We start from the raw sequence: 7,073 nt of genomic DNA, 5'->3' as shown, positions 1-7,073 counted from the left end.
AGCGAGCACATGAGAGGGGGGAGGGTCAGAGGGAGAAGCAGACTCCCTGCCGAGCAGGGAGCCCGATGCGGGACTCGATCCCGGGACTCCAGGATCATGACCTGAGCCGAAGGCAGTCGCTTAGCCAACTGAGCCACCCAGGCGCCCCTGGGTGGAGTTTTTTAAATCTTTCTGTCACTGTATCACCTTCAGTTCATTCTTTAAAGCACAGAATTATTACATTTTTGTTGCTGACAAGATATGAAGTAATTCTTTGAGACGCATTATATTCAAGAACCGTGTATTTGTTCCAATGCCCAGGAGTGAGATGCTTTTGAGAAATAGCATACTTAGTGACAGCATATTCCAGAAGTTATGTGGAGCCAGCATTTGGAGGACAGTCATATGGGTGCCCATATCCCTTAATCATGTTCACGCCCACCATTTGAGATGCGCCGCACATGATTCCTGCCTCCAACAGTGCCTCTCCCCCCATCTTTGACCCAACAGATGCTCTCAATTGGTACCTGCTATATACTTTTGCAGCTATATTTACTGTACATTAAAATTATTCTGAGATTGTATTTAACTCACCCTGATTGTCCCGGGGTGAAGTCAGTTTGGGGGCTCTCGTGAGCACTCAGCAAACCCTTGTGGAAAAAGAAAGGACAGAAGGAGGCAGAAACATTATTCGTTTCTAATTCTAGCTTTGGCTGGGGTATCCCTCTAATAGTTAAAACAATACAAGTGAGAGTATAGCAGGGGACAAGAATCCTCAATACTCTCCAAGAGCAGCAAGGCTGAGTACAGTATGGTGGGCTACCCAAATCCACAATGCCTGATGATCAGCTTTATGTTCAACACAAGTGTCTGAGTCCATTCTGGCGGCTGTAACAAATTATATCATAGACTGGGCGGCTTATGGACAATAGAAACGTATTTCTCACAGCTCTGGAGACTGGCAGTTCAAGATAAAGGTGCCACCATGATTGGATTCTGGTGAGAACCCCCTTCCTCTGGTTTGCAGATGGCTATCTTCTCCTTCGATCCTCACAGGGTGGAGAGTGGAGACATTTTTTGAAGTCTCTTTTATAAAGATACTAATCCTTCATAGACACATGGGCCCCACACTCATAACCTCATTACCTCCCAAAGGCCCCACCTTTTCATACATCATACTGGGGGTTAGGATTTCAACCTAAGAATTCTGTTTTGGGCGGGGGGGCTCAAACTTTCAATCCATAACAGCAACGATGTGGTGGCACTTCTTGTAGAGAATTTAGGAAAGACCGAGTTATCCATTGGCAGGGCTAGTACACCTGCTTAGCCTAACGTAGCTCTGAAAGGTCTGGGGTGTGGAGTGAGGAAGAGTTGACCTCTCTCCAGGACTTTCCAACCCAAAGTGACACATCTCAAAACAGTACAGTCTCCCCACTGGGCTTGACATCTCGATTAGGGAGTCTGACCAAATCAAAGAAGGTACTTCTCTTTTTAAAATTCTTAACATGATCCTTTCTTACCCAGCTTATTTTGGCAGTTTTGCATTTGAAATCAAGTTCTCCTTACTTAACTAAGCAGCACATTCTTCCCTCTAAAGCCTCTTTCCTCAAGTTCTCTTGAACTAGAAATAGTCTCACTGTCTGATGTTTTGGGCACTTATTTGGTAGAGCCTCATTTCTCTACTATTTGTTATTCACTTCCTTTTTTTCTGATAGAGTCATCACATGAAACCCAGTCTTCACTTAGCATACATTGAGCACCGACCATGTACAGAATCCTAATGTACCTCTTCTAAATAGGGAACCAAGGGGCTCCCTAGGGCAGTGATAGCTTTGGAAGTTGAGGCTGGTTGACAGCATAGGCTTCCAAGCCAGTCGTCAGCTGGCCAAGTAGCGAAGGCCAGGGAGTGCAAGGTTAAATGGGTGCACCAGGGCGCTCCTGATTCAATAGCTCAGCCCGTGATCGTTACTTGCAGTCGCTCCTCTATGAAAGGCTGAATGGGAGGGTTGTGGTATTTCAGGATGGAGAGCAATATGGATAAATGTGGACACTGCCATTGAGGGTTAAAAAATGAATTGCCTAAGTGCAAGAAGGGGTGACTTAGATTGACAGAGGGTCTTTAAAGGTATTTTTATTTTAAGTTGTGAAATATTTCAAGTATCGACTGACCACAAGCACAACCTGAGCCAGCAGGATTCTAGATCTGAAAAAAACCTAAAATTGTTGAGTCGTTAGGCAGCAAGAGAAGAAAAGCAATGCCCTGCTCAAGGGGGGCCATGGTTTCCTGGGTCTGTCTGCTCCAGATACTCCCCCACCCCCTCTTTCGAGGGAACTTGACAGAGGCACACTGGGGTGTGTTTTAAGCACGATGATCTGAATGGTGAGGGATCAGCCTCTGAGAACTGAGAGGGATGCTCGAAGGAGTTTAGGCTGTTTAATCCAAAGAAGAGGCTCAGAGACCTACGACAGCTGTCTCAACAATGAGGGAAGGGCGGTCAGGGGCCCAAACAGAGTTGACTTATTCTCATGACTCCAGAAGGCCCTCAGAATCAATGAGTAAAAGTCACAGAGAGGAAACAGGTTTCAGCTCAGTATAGAGAACTTTCTAACATGAATGTTGTCCAGCAATGAGTCTGAGGTGTTACAGGAAATAAAAGCCTTATCCCTGGAGGGCTCCGTTAGATACCAGATGCCACCTCCCAGGGAATCAGCAGATTCCAAACTTCCTCCCAAGATGCTCACAGTCCCAAGGTGTGGGAGATGGGCAAAAACAAAAACAAAAACAAAAACCCACTACAATGCCATGTAATGAGTGCTCAACAGAGACAGAAGATTTATACAATGCTCTGAAAGATCAGAGAAGAACTCTTCAGATAGGAAGTGACATCTGACCTGCTACTTGAGGTACGTAGAAAATACAACAGAGGAGTCACCATGTGCAATGACTTAGAAAGCTTCCATGAGGCCTGAGGAGTGCACTGGATCTGAAATACCAAGTGTTGGAACTGGAAGTGGTGGAGAATAAGCCCACCATTGAGAACCATGCCAGGAATTTGGAATTGACCACAGGAGCAAATCCCTGATTACATCCCTATTTTAAGAGTATCACTTCGGCAGCTGCTTTCGAGGTAGACATTGTCTTGATATGTTGAAGAGCTCATCTATCACAGGCAACTAATGCAATCCAATATCAGTTTCTGTATTGACTTATGGAGTCTATTTCCCAACTTACTAACTATTCATTCAGATTGAATGAAAAGGAAACCCTTTTCAAAAAGAGAAAAGCAGGATCCCTGGACACTTCTGATTCTGTGTTTCCTGTTTATTTCAGAGGCCGGCAAGCTGTTGAGAGTAGAGACGATGTCATTTCACCCAAATATCTAAACGGTTCTGGGCCACATGAGGCCTCAGTGTATGTCTAACACATTAGGATGTGGAGAAGGTGTTTTATTTTTGAAAACCAAAGATGGGGAACCCCAGCACAGTACACCAGTCACATTTTAATTTAAAAATAATTTGGGGGCGCCTGGGTGGCTCAGTCGGTTAAGCGACTGCCTTCGGCTCAGGTCATGATCCTGGAGTCCCGGGATCGAGCCCCGCATCGGGCTCCCTCCTCGGCGGAGAGTCTGCTTCTCCCTCTGGCCCTCTCCCCTCTCACGTGCTCTCTCTCTCTCTCTCCCTCATTCTCTCTCTCTCAAATAAATAAATAAATCTTAAAAAAAAAAAAGAATAAAAAAATAATTTGGAAAAATTATCACTTTTTGTTCCAATCACCACTTCTAATACATTCTTCATTAATTGGTCTGCCTAGTTAGATAAAATATACTCTTTGCCATCCAAACTCCTTTACCCTTCTTTTGGTAAAGTGCACCAGAATCTGGCCAGCTCTGGGCCTATGCAGTATGGATGGAGTTGATTCTACTCTCAGCTCTAGCAGTTGCTCCTCAATGACCAGAGCCAATCAGGGTCCTGCATTCCCCTGGCCATAGTGATTGGTTTAGAGATGGCTCAAACGCTGAATCAGAGCCACAAGACACCACTAAAACTTTGCTGAGGGTTCTGGAGAAGACACCCTTAACCTTCCCCCCAGGCTTGAAGCTAGAGGTAGGGGGATGAAAGGCCTGCAAGTCCTACAGCCAACTTCCACTCACAGAGGGAGAGCCTCCCTGAGGATGGGTACATGACAGGAGTCAGAGCCACACAATGGAGAAAATGCACCTCTGAGAACATAGCCTGAACCAGATCCACCACTGGGCTTTCCATCTACATTAGTCACAAATTCTCTCCTTTGCTTGAGCTACTTTGAGATTCTCCGTGCCTTGCAACCCAGAACTCCTATCTGGTAGATAAAACTTTTGGGGGGAAATTGAGAAGATAAATTCATCATTCATTCTATCTGCCTATTAAGAAAGCTATCTCTGGGGATGCCTGGGTGGCTCAGTCATTAAGCGTCTGCCTTCGGCTCAGGTCATGATCCTAGGGTCCTGGGATCGAGCCCCGCATCAGGCTCCCTGCTCAGTGGGGAGTCTGCTTCTCCCTCTGCATGCTGCTCCTCTCCCCCCGCTTATGTGCTCTCTTGCTCTCTCTCTCTGACAAATAAATAAATTAAATTAAATCTTAGAAAAAAAAAAAAGAAAGCTGTCTCTGCGGTTAAATTATTTTTTGCCAAAAAAACTCACCTGGTTGACATTTTCCTAGTTCTGCTTTGTGAAGGTGCACAGAAAGTACATTTTCTAACCTCTGCATCATGCTCCCCCTACATCATGAGACTTTACTGGCCCTTATGCTATCTCGAAGAGTAGACATTTGTAGGTTTGTCATTCTGTGTTAATGGGTTTTGGACGTCCAGTAAGAGGGCAATTTCTTGCTTATCTTTGGATATCCCACAGCCCTTAATACAGGGCCTGGCATGTAGCAGGTGCTCAATAAATGTTTGATAAAGTAATTTGCACTCAATTACCATTTCATGTACAGTGCCCTTCCAGGTCATACAAAATCGAATTTTGAGTTGTTCTGGCAGTGTCGTTCTTTCAAAAAAATCAATAGAAATAAATATGAAATTAGTGAAAACACTTCCTTCTGAATCACTCATAGATTCTGCAGGACTGACAATCCCACGTGTAACAGAACAAGTCACGTATTTTGAAAGGAAAAGTGAGTATCTGTAAATGGTATTTTAAAGATCTAGACAATGTTGAAGAAAAGCCTTCAGTTATATTTTCATAGAACTAGGAAATCATATTTTGTCAAGAGTGAAATGTAATCCTGAACACAGAGATACACAAAAGCTGTTTGAACTTTATCAAAAATAATAGTAATCCATTGTATCTGACTCAAAAGACCAAGGCAAAGGACAATTATTGAATGGACTAACATAATTTACTTCCTCTTCCTTCACCACCATTTTAGCTGTTTTTTGGGAAAATCATGTCAATTAATTGTCCTGGTGTCCCACTGTCATCATGGAAATCTAGCACCTTGCATACTGTCTGCATATTTCTGGTGCTCAGGGAATGTTGATTGAACTCAAAGAGAGGAAAGAATTCCTATGCATTTAGTATGTGTCAAGCGCTTCTTAAAGATGTTTTAATTTTTTATCCCATTTAATCTTTATGACAATCCTCTTATTCATCCATTCATCCATTTATTCATCATTCAGTACATATTCCTAATAGCCTACTCTGTGGTAGACCAGTGAATAGCAGAATCAGATTGTACTCCATGACTCTTGGTTCCAAAGTCTTCATCATTTCCTCCCCACCTATTAGGTAGGTGTCCCAGTACAGGGAAAAGAATAGCAATGATTTTAAGCACAATAGAAATCCTTATGTTGGAAGACTAAAAGCCATACTGGTGAGCATCACTGATATGTGTGGACTGGGGCAAGACTGACAGCCCTGAAGCCTGAATTCCAGAATCTTTATTAGCTTGTCATGATTTCCCAGGTTTCTCTATGAGTAAGTTAGATTAGTGAGGATTTGTATGTTTGGTCTTAGCAGCTTAGGTCTTTTATATGCCAAACTTAAGAAATAGAAAATAATTTGCATTTGCTCTTTTGATTGCTTCAGCAAGTACGAGCATTTCCAAATAAAGGCAACTATCATCTTTTGGGTGTTTATGACACACAAGAAATAGTGAAAATTTTGTTGCATGCATCATCCCATTTAATCCTCACACATCTCTGTGAGGTCAATACTACCAGTCAAAATTTTATATAGCTGAGAAAATTGAGGCCTTACCATGTTAAATTTACATTAATGGGCACATAACCAGTAAAAAAACCAACCTAGGGGAGTTTGTCCAGTGTCTCCTTGACCCATCTAATACTGTGTACTGTATTAATTTGCATAGCATTTCCCAAAACTGCCAACCTCTTTTTCAAGTGCCATGTTAGCCTAGCCCATGTGAATTGGCCCAAATTCGGAATGAGTGGGGTCCAAATTACTGGCATTTTCTTATATAGATTTTTTTCTTAAAATAGTTTGGGTCAGCTTCCATAAGGCTGGTTTGGGCAGCTAAAAAGCAGTGAAAGAATCAAATATGATTAGCCAAGAGATCCACTCTTCTTTACCTATGTGTATAAGTCAGCTTGGGCTGTCCTAATAGAAGACCAAAAACTGAGTGTCTTAAACAATAGAGAATTATTTTTTTAAGCTTTTATTTATTTATTATTTATTTATTTATTTATTTATTTATTTATTTATTTATTTTGGCGGGGCAGAGGTGGAGGGAGAGGGACAAGCAGACTCCTCACTGAGTGGAGCGCCTGATGTGGGGCTTGATCTCATGATCCTGAGATCATGACCTGAGCTGAAATCAAGAGTCAGACACTTAACCGACTGCGTCACCCAGGTGCCCCAATAGAGATTTATTTTATCACAGTTCTGGAGGCTGGAAGTTCAAGATCAAGGTACCAGAAAATTCAATGTTTAGTGAAGCTTCTCTTCCTGACTTGTAGGCTGTCTTCTCACTTTGTCCTCACATGACTTCTTTGTGCCAGCTTGGAGAGAGAGAGAGAAAGAGAGGGAGAGAGAGAGAGAAAGAGATGGAGAGAGAGAGAGAAAGAGAGGGAGAGAGAGAGAGAAAGAGAGGGA

General features: G+C 42.9%; 1 long non-coding RNA gene across 1 annotated transcript in view; it reads right to left on the bottom strand.

Annotated features, from left to right (window-relative positions):
• Positions 1–585: 585 nt before the first annotated feature.
• The window catches only part of LOC118007614, a 97,552-nt gene continuing 91,064 nt past the window's right edge, over positions 586–7,073 (bottom strand). Inside the window, exon 5 of the long non-coding RNA XR_004678439.1 lies at positions 586–629. This is a non-coding gene — a long non-coding RNA (uncharacterized LOC118007614). The remainder of the gene's footprint in view (positions 630–7,073) is intronic.

Source organism: Mirounga leonina, unplaced genomic scaffold, assembly GCF_011800145.1.
Source record: "Mirounga leonina isolate KUSES-001 unplaced genomic scaffold, KU_Mleo_1.0 Mir_125, whole genome shotgun sequence".
NCBI lineage: Eukaryota > Metazoa > Chordata > Mammalia > Carnivora > Phocidae > Mirounga > Mirounga leonina.
This window is presented reverse-complemented; position numbering and strand designations above follow the sequence as displayed.